This window comes from Oncorhynchus gorbuscha, linkage group LG14 (genome assembly GCF_021184085.1).
Source record: "Oncorhynchus gorbuscha isolate QuinsamMale2020 ecotype Even-year linkage group LG14, OgorEven_v1.0, whole genome shotgun sequence".
Taxonomy (NCBI): Eukaryota; Metazoa; Chordata; class Actinopteri; order Salmoniformes; family Salmonidae; genus Oncorhynchus; species Oncorhynchus gorbuscha.
In genome coordinates this window covers 21,330,134-21,340,742 of record NC_060186.1, presented here as the reverse complement: position 1 = coordinate 21,340,742, position 10,609 = coordinate 21,330,134, and positions in this window count along the sequence as shown.

Here is a 10,609-nt window from a genome sequence, read left to right as displayed (position 1 = left end):
GATGTAGAGTTCCAGTTAAATGAACGTCACATTAAGGGCCCGGTGGAAAGTCTCAGTGGTGATGCTAGCCTGTGGAGTAGTAATTTGTAACTTGTGTATTTAAACTTCTGACCCACTGGAATTGTGATACAGTGAAATAATTTGTAAACAATTATTGGAAAAATGACATGTGTCATTGCACAAAGTAGATGTCCTAACTGACTTGCCAAAACTGTAGTTTGTCAACAAGAAATTTGGAGTGGTTGAAAAACGAGTTTTAATGACTCCAACCTAAGTGTCTATACATTTCTGACTTCAACTGTACACGTGTGCATGCACAGAAGCATTTATGCATGAATGCGCACACACATACATACACACACGCTCCGTGTCAACTCTCCCACAATGACCCTCCCCGACCCCGGAAGACCATTAACAATGTAAATTACCCAGCTTCACTAGGACTTGTCTAGAAATGCTATTACTCAGGCAGATATTGTGAAATCAGCAATTAAAAAAACTACATAATAAAATGTTGAGGGTCTGGAGGAGAATACTAATTAGATTTGCTGGAGATCTGGTTCCTAGTAGTGACAGATAAGCAATTATAGTAGAACCTTAGGTCCCAGATGGACCCTAATCAAACGTTGTGTTCTATATAGGTAGTAGGGGGGCATTTGGGACGTAGACTTAGATTCCAATAGACTAGCTGATGGGACAGTGTTTCTTCCTGGATGTTGAGCAGTGAGTAGCAGTTGATTCTGAACACGTTTTTCTTCATGGCCCTGATGCTTGGAGTTCATCCTGTTTATGGATCAGAAAGAAGGCTAGCCTATTAATCCCATACCTGTCAGACAGACTCACAGCCTGACTGATTTCATCCCAATTGATGCCCTTTTTCCTCTAGAGTGCACTATTTTTGACCCGGGTCCATAGCACTCTGGTCAAACGTAGTGCACTATTAAAGGGAACAGGGGTGCCATTTGGGACAAAGCTTCTGAGTAGTTTGATTTCTATTTCTCTCGTTCCTCTCGGTCCTCCACCTCATTTACATTTACATTTAAGTCATTTAGCAGACGCTCTTATCCAGAGCGACTTACAAATTGGTGCATTCACCTTATGACATCCAGTGGAACAGCCACTACAATAGTGCATCTAAATATTTTAAGGGGGGGGGGGGTGAGAAGGATTACTTTATCCTTCTGTAGCTCAGTTGGTAGAGCATGGCGCTTGTAACGCCAGGGTAGTGGGTTCAATCCCCCGGGACCACCCATACGTAGAATGTATGCACACATGACTGTAAGTCGCTTTGGATAAAAGCGTCTGCTAAATGGCATATATTATATATTATTATTATATTTATATATTATATTATATATTATCCTATCCTAGGTATTCCTTAAAGAGGTGGGGTTTCAGGTGTCTCCGGAAGGTGGTGATTGACTCCGCTGTCCTGGCGTCGTGAGGGAGTTTGTTCCACCATTGGGGAGCCAGAGCAGCGAACAGTTTTGACTGGGCTGAGCGGGAACTGTACTTCCTCAGTGGTAGGGAGGCGAGCAGGCCAGAGGTGGATGAACGCAGTGCCCTTATTTGGGTGTAGGGCCTGATCAGAGCCTGGAGGTACTGAGGTGCCGTTCCCCTCACAGCTCCGTAGGCAAGCACCATGGTCTTGTAGCGGATGCGAGCTTCAACTGGAAGCCAGTGGAGAGAGCGGAGGAGCGGGGTGACGTGAGAGAACTTGGGAAGGTTGAACACTAGATGGGCTGCGGCGTTCTGGATGAGTTGTAGGGGTTTAATGGCACAGGCAGGGAGCCCAGCCAACAGCGAGTTGCAGTAATCCAGACGGGAGATGACAAGTGCCTGGATTAGGACCTGCGCCGCTTCCTGTGTGAGGCAGGGTCGTACTCTGCGGATGTTGTAGAGCATGAACCTACAGGAACGGGCCACCGCCTTGATGTTAGTTGAGAACGGCAGGGTGTTGTCCAGGATCACGCCAAGGTTCTTAGCGCTCTGGGAGGAGGACACAATGGAGTTGTCAACCGTGATGGCGAGATCATGGAACGGGCAGTCCTTCCCCGGAAGGAAGAGCAGCTCCGTCTTGCCGAAGTTCAGCTTGAGGTGGTGATCCGTCATCCACACTGATATGTCTGCCAGACATGCAGAGATGCGATTCGCCACCTGGTCATCAGAAGGGGGAAAGGAGAAGATTAATTGTGTGTCGTCTGCATAGCAATGATAGGAGAGACCATGTGAGGTTATGATGGAGCCAAGTGACTTGGTGTATAGCGAGAATAGGAGAGGGCCTAGAACAGAGCCCTGGGGGACACCAGTGGTGAGAGCGCGTGGTGAGGAGACAGATTCTCGCCACACCACCTGGTAGGAGCGACCTGTCAGGTAGGACGCAATCCAAGCGTGGGCCGCGCCGGAGATGCCCAACTCGGAGAGGGTGGAGAGGAGGATCTGATGGTTCACAGTATCGAAGGCAGCCGATAGGTCTAGAAGGATGAGAGCAGAGGAGAGAGAGTTAGCTTTAGCGGTGCGGAGCGCCTCCGTGATACAGAGAAGAGCAGTCTCAGTTGAATGACTAGTCTTGAAACCTGACTGATTTGGATCAAGAAGGTCATTCTGAGAGAGATAGCGGGAGAGCTGACCAAGGACGGCACGTTCAAGAGTTTTGGAGAGAAAAGAAAGAAGGGATACTGGTCTGTAGTTGTTGACATTGGAGGGATCGAGTGTAGGTTTTTTCAGAAGGGGTGCAACTCTCGCTCTCTTGAAGATGGAAGGGACGTAGCCAGCGGTCAGGGATAAGTTGATGAACGAGGTGAGGTAAGGGAGAAGGTCTCCGGAAATGGTCTGGAGAAGAGAGGAGGGGATAGGGTCGAGCGGGCAGGTTGTTGGGCGGCCGGCCGTCACAAGACGCGAGATTTCATCTGGAGAGAGAGGGGAGAAAGAGGTCAGAGCACAGGGTAGGGCAGTGTGAGCAGAACCAGCGGTGTCGTTTGACTTAGCAAACGAGGATCGGATGTCGTCGACCTTCTTTTCAAAATGGTTGACGAAGTCATCTGCAGAGAGGGAGGAGGGGGGGGAGGGGGAGGAGGATTCAGGAGGGAGGAGAAGTTGGCAAAGAGCTTCCTAGGGTTAGAGGCAGATTCTTGGAATTTAGAGTGGTAGAAAGTGGCTTTAGCAGCAGAGACAGAGGAGGAAAATGTAGAGAGGAGGGAGTGAAAGGATGCCAGGTCCGCAGGGAGGCGAGTTTTCCTCCATTTCCGCTCGGCTGCCCGGAGCCCTGTTCTGTGAGCTCGCAATGAGTCGTCAAGCCACGGAGCGGGAGGGGATTATCCACCTGCCCCTTCCCTAAATCCTCTCCATGCTGTTGAGAGCTTGTAAAGACCAGGGAAAAGTCATACATTGATAGATTTGACAACATATGCAGGGAGTAGACTGGAGATTACATGAGTGGTTTTTCCATTCTACTGCGACTTTTCGAATTTGAATTCCTAATGAAACGACAGGAAATGCATTATGATATAATTAAGCAATAAGGTCTGAGGGGGTGTAGGAAATTGCTGATATACCACGTCTAAGGGCTGTTCTTAGGGACGACGCAACGCGGAGTGCCTGGATACAGCCCTTAGCCGTGGTATATTGGCCATATACCCCATACTCCCGAGGTGCCTTATTGCTATTATAAACTGGTAACCAATGTAATTAGAAGGGTCATACCCATGGACTACGGTCTGATTTACCACGGCTTTCAGCCAATCAGCATTCAGGGCTCAAACCACCCAGTTTATAATTTCGCTTTTGGCGTCACTTTGGCATAACTAGGGAAAATAATGGACATCATGTTGAGTGTCGACACCCATCTCCGTCCTGTGTGTCTTCTCCCATGGGTTGTGTGTATCTCCTGTGTATCAGTGGGAACCAGCCTTTGGTATGTGTGTGACGTGTATGTGACAGCTTTTCCAGTTCATCTGTGAGCTTGGCCATCCATGGCAGGACAGTCTGCTATGTGTGTGTGTGTGTGTGTGTGTGTGTGTGTGTGTGTGTGTGTGTGTGTGTGTGTGTGTGTGTGTGTGTGTGTGTGTGTGTGTGTGTGTGTGTGTGTGTGTGTGTGTGTGTGTGTGTGTGTGTGTGTGTGTGTGTGTGTGTACGCACATAAAGGGGGGTTGTGGGAACATGTTGTACACTACATATGCCCACTGTGCTTGTACATTTCCTAGGGCCATTCTCTCCTCCTCTCTCTCTCCCCTAGATGTTAATTGTTTGACAGGCCTGACTGACTGCTCATCTCACCATCTCTCTGTCACCCTGTCGCTCTAGTATTCTACAGTTTGTGATGATCTCTATCTTTCTGCTTCTCTGCCTCTTATCACTCTATCCCTCTCTCGCTCTCTGTGCCTTCTTCTTCATCCATCTCTTTCTCTGTCTCCCTGCTGGAGCCAGTCTAGGCCCTATAGCTACATAGGCAGGCAGGTAGACAGACAGATACAGTGGCTTGCGAAAGTATTCATCCCCTTGGCATTTCTCTTATTTTGTTGCCTTACACTGTGGAATTAAAATCGATTTTTGGGGCGTTTGTATCATTTCATTTACACAACATGCCTACCACTTTGAAGTGCAAAATATTTTTATTGTGAAACAAACAAGAAATAAGACAAAAAAACGGAAAACTTGAGCATGCATAACTATTCATCCCCCCCAAAGTCAATACTTTGTTGGGCCACCTTTTGCAGCAATTACATTTGCAAATCTCTTGGGGTATGTCTCTATAACTTTAGCACATCTAGCTACTGGGATTTTTGCCCATTCTTCAGGGCAAAACTGCTCTAGCTCCTTCAAGTTAGATGGGTTCTGCTGGTGTACAGCAATCGTTTTGTCGTGCCACAGATTCTCAATTGGATTGAGCTCTGGGCTTTGACTAAGCCATTCCAAGACATTTAAATGTTTCCCCTTAGACCACTCAATTGTTGCTTTCGCAGTATGCTTAGGGTCATTGTCCTGTTGAAAGGTGAACCTCCGTCCCAGTCACAAATCTCTGGAAGACTGAAACAGGTTTCCCTCAAGAATGTCCCTGTATTTAGCACCATCCATCATTCCTTCAATTCTGCCCAGTTTCCCTGTCCCTGCCGATGAAAAACATCCCCACCGGGTTGGTATTCTCGGGTGATGAGAGATGTTGGGTTTGTGCCAGACATAGTGTTTTCCTTGATGGCCAAAAAGCTCAATTCTAGTCTCATCTGACCAGAGAACCTTCTTCCATTGATAGAGGAATTCTAAATTCCTTTATGTTTTATTGCCAAAACCAATTCAATTCGCACTCATTTCTAATTCATGATAAGTTGTAAGTTTATCATTTGCATGAATTAGCAAGAGACCAGTCTTAAAAACAAGTTCAGCATTTATTCTTGATGAGTACTGACCCAAAATACAAAGAACATTACATTTGAAAGAAAGGGAACATAAAATGACGTCATCAGTTTCACTCCCTCTCCCATCCTCACAAAAGCGTAGTATTCAGTCCTAGAGATAGTTTTACTCCCCTCATAAAACTACATTCCAACCTGTCTAAAAGATATACTTCTCTCCACTAATGGAATCCAACCAAAACATTCTTATCTGTATGAAAAGCCATAGCATCGCTTCCCCTTTAACCTTCCAAGAGACACAGACAATTAATTCGTTCTGCATATATTTTCAGTAACAGCTTAACCAATAACTTTTACTTTTCATACCATAACATAATAGTATTAGAATAAATGGTTCTAATCAATAATGTATACATAATTAATCATCTCAACTATAATTTCCTCTAACATCCATATGTGCGGGGAGTCTCCCACATGCCTTTTGGCGAACACCAAACATGTTTGCTTATTGTTTTCTGGCTACTCTTCCGTAAAGCCCAGCTCTGTGGAGTGTACGGCTAAATGTGGTCCTATGGATACATACTCCAATCTCCGCTGTGGAGCTTTTCAGCTCCTTCAGGGTTATCTTTGGTCTCTTTGTTGCCTCTCTGATTAATGCCCTCCTTGCCTGGTTTGCGAGTTTTGGTGGGCATACCTCTCTTGGCAGATTTGTTGTGGTGCCATGTTCTTTCCATTTTTTTAATAATGGATTTAATGGTGCTCCGTGGTATGATCAAAGTTTAGGATATTCTTTTATAACCCAACCCTGATCTGTACTTCTCCACAACTTTGTCCCTGACCTGTTTGGAGAGCTCCTTGGTCTTCATAGTGCTGCTTGTTTGGTGGTGCCCCTTGCTTAGTGGTGTTGCAGACTCTGGGACCTTTCAGAACAGTGTGTATATATACTGAGGTCATGTGACAGATCATGTGACACTTAGATTGCACACAGGTGGACTTTATATAACTAAATATGTGACTTCTGAAGGTAATTGGTTGCATCATATCTTATTTAGGGGCTTCATATCAAATGGGGTGAATACATATGCACGCATCACTTTTCCTTTTATAATTTGTTGCATTTTTTGAAACAAGTAATTTCTTTCACTTCACCAATTTGGACTATTTTGTGTATGTCCATTACATGAAATCAAAATCAAAATCAATATAAATTACAGGTTGTAATGCAACTAAATAGGAAAAACGCCAAGGGGGTGAATAGTTTTGCAAGGCACTGTAGATCCTCCCAGAAGTGTTTGAGGGCTCTATGATAAAAATGTCATGATTCCCATAGAACGTGCCTTAAGATGACCCCGTCCTTCCATACCCACATCCTTCCATCCTCCTCATTCCTTCCCGTGCCTCAAACCTCAGGTTCTCACCTAACTCCTCATCCTGCCTCTGTGTGTAGGTTAGAGAAGGGTACTTTACTTCTTCCAACACCACAGTCGTGGGTTTGATTTCTGCATGGATCCACATATGCTCAATATCTTCTTGTACAGATGAAGAAGCTGCTTGAAGTTGGTGTCACATCCTATTGGAGTCGCGATTCAACAACTCAGACACGAGACGTATGTGGTCTACAGACAATCACGGACCACAAAAGGAAAACCAGCCACATCGCGGACACCGACGTCTTGCTTCCGGACAAGCTTAACCCGTTATTTGCCCGTTTTGGGGATAAGTCCCACTGACCATTACCAAGGACTGTGGGCTTTCCTTCTCCATGGCCATCATTAGTAAGACATTTAAACATGTTAACCCAAACAAGGCTGCCGGCCGAGACGGCATCCCTAGTTTCGTCCACAGACCATGTGCAGACCAACTGGCGTTTACGGACATATTCAATCTCTCTCTATCCCAGTCTGCTGTCCCCAAATGCTTCAAGATGGCCACCCAAGAATGTTAGGTAACTAAACTAAATGACTATCACACTGTAGCACTCACTCAGAGCAAACTACCTGCTCTACAGGACACCTACAGCACCTGAGGTCAAAAATATCATCACTGACAACAACCACCCGAGCCACTGCCTGTTCACCCCGCTATCATCCAGAAAGCGAGGTCAGTACAGGTGCATCAAAGCTGGGACTGTGAGACTGAAAAATAGCTTCTATCTCAAGGCCATCAGACTGCTCAACAGCCATTAATAACATAGAGAGGCTGCTGGAAACATACAGACCCAAATCACTGGCTACTTTAATAAATGGATTTGATAAAGGTATCACTAGTCACTCTAAATAATGTCACTTTAATAATCTCATGTGTACATACTGTATTTCATACCATCTATTGCATCTTGCCTATGCCACATGGCCATCGCTCATCCATATATTTATATGTACATGTACTTATTCCATCCCTTTACATTTGTGTGTATAAGGTAGTTGTTGTAAATGTGTTTGATTACTTGTTAGCTATTACTACACTGTCAGAACTAGAAGCACAAGCATTTTGCTACACTCACATTAACATCTGCTAACCTTGTGTATGTGACAAATAAAATGTTATTTGATTAAGAACATCTAGCCGCTCAAAAGCTCCCTTACATGCCAATCTATAAATTACGTCTACGTAATCTAGCATGGGTAGGATGGTCATCTGAATCAGTGTTAGTTTGGCAGCTGGGGTGAAAGAGAAGCGATTAAGATAGAGGAAACCAAGTCTAGATTTAAATTTAGCCTGAAGCTTTGATACGCTTGAAGTCAGAAGTTTATATACACTTAGGTTGGAGTTATTAAAACTCATCTTTCAACCACTCCACAAATTTCTTGTTGACAAACTATAGGTTTGGCAAGTCGGTTAGGACATCTACTTTGTGCATGACACAAGTAATTTTTCCAAGAATTGTTTACAGACAAATTATTTCACTTATAATTCACTGTATCACAATTCCAATGGGTCACAAGTTTACATGCACTAAGTTGACAGTGCCTTTAAAGAGCTCAGCCATTTGCTTCTTGTCAGTAACAACCACATTAACTTTAAGGGACATGGGCAGCTGTGAGGAGGAGGGTTTATTCTCCAGGTCTTTAACCATTTTCCAGAACTTCCTAGGGTTAGACCCACAGAGAGAGAACTGCTCCTTAAAGTGACTAACTTTGGCCTTCCGGATAGCCTGAGTGCACTTATTTCTCATTTGTCTGAATGAGAGCCAGTCAGCCTGAATACGCGGGTGCCAAGCCTTTCGCCAAATGCATTCTTGAGGTGGAGTAATTCTGCAAGATCACGGTTGAACGAGGGGCTGAACCTGTTTTTAATTCTCATTTTCTTTATGGGGTGTGTTTATTGAAAATATCACTGAAAATATAAAAAAAGAAGGTCCATGCGTCTTCGAGAGAGGGAGCTGATTCTTAAACAATTTCCAGAGGCCAGGTCATGAAGGAATGCTTGCTAATTAAAGTTTTTTTACCAAGAACCGATGACAAATAAGGACAGGTCGTTTCACTGATACAGGCTGTAAAACAATGATCACTAAGGTCATTACGGAAAACACCAGATTGATGCCTCAGGATTATATGTTACCAATACAATTTGATTTGATCCAGCTGCTCGGAGTCACGGTTTCTCTTTCTTCTCCAACTCTCCTCGCATCTCTTCCTCCTCTCTTTCATCCCTCCATACCTCATCCATCTCCAGTCAGACCTATAATTCAATGAACTAAGGAAGTCTCGAGGGCTTAGAACATAGCCATACCACACTGAACGTCCAACACTCAGTTAATGGCCCACACAATTTTATAATATATCTTAATCTAATTGAATAAAACATGTGTGTGTGTGTACCAGGTAATTGTATCAGACCTGACCTTTGACCTCTGATGAACTACAGTACCACTTGTGTCTGAATGTAATCAGTCTGGTAATGGCTTCACATTATGATCCAGCTGGGAGGGGAGAGTGCAGAGAGAGAACAAAAAAGCAGAGCCATGGCAGAGAGCTACAGTATGGTGCTCATAGACCGGTCATCCCAAGTCAGTCTCAATTTCATTAATCCACCAACTCAGTAGAATGATGAGGTTGATCGTAGAACTGTTTGTTTTCCACCCTAATGGTTAGGATTGAGAGATTAAGCTGATCCAAGATCTGTGAAGATCTGTAAACGTCAAAGGAAATATTCCTTTATAGCAACTCCTTAGCTTTGCGAGCCATACTGATTCCTCTGTCAACCATAGTTACCTGCAAGGAAACACATGCCGTCATCATTGCTTTGCACAAAAAGGGCTTCACAGGCAAGGATATTGCTGCCAGTAAGATTGCACATAAATCAACCATTTATCGGATCATCAAGAACTTTAAGGAGAGCAGTTCAATTGTTGTGAAGAAGGCTTCAGGGCTCCCAAGAACGTCCAGCAAGCGCCAGGACCGTCTAAAGTTGATTCAGCTGCGGGATCGGGGCACCACCAGTACAGAGCTTGTTCAGGAATGGCAGCAGGCAGGTGTGAGTGCATCTGCATGCACAGTGAGGTAAAGCATTTTGGAGGATGGCCAGGTGTCAAGAAGGGCAACAAGAAGCCACTTCTATTCAGGAAACACATCAGGGATAGACTGATATTCTGCAAAAGTTACAGGGATTGAACTGCTGAGAACTGGGGTAAAGTAATTTCATCTGGAAAAAACCTTGTCCGGAGAAGACAAGGTGAACGCTACCATCAGTCCTGTGTCATGCCAAGAGTAAAGCATCCTGAGACCATTCATGTGTGGGGTTGCTTCTCAGCCAAGGGAGTGGGCTCACTCACAATTCTGCCTAATAACACAGCCATGAATAAAGACCGGTACCAACACATCCTCCGAGAGCAACTTCTCCCAACCATCCAGGAACGGTTTGGTGACAAACAATGCCTTTTCCAGCATGATGGAGCATCTTGCCATAAGGCAAAAGTGATAACTAAGTGGCTTGGGGAAAAAAAACATCAATATTTTGGGTCCATGGCCAGAAAACTCCCCAGACCTTAATCCCATTGAGAACTTGTGGTCTGGTCTATCCTCAAGAGGCAGGTGGACAAACAAAAACCCACAAACTCCAAGCATTGATTATGCAAGAATGGGCTGTCATCAGTCAGGATGTGGTCCAGAAGTTAATTGACAGCATGCCAGAGTGGATTGCAGAAGTCTTGAAAAAGAAGGGTCAGCACTGCAAATATTGACTCTTTGCATCAACTTAATGTTATTGTCAATAAAAGCCTTTGTCATTTATGAAATGCTTGTAATAATACTTCAGTATTC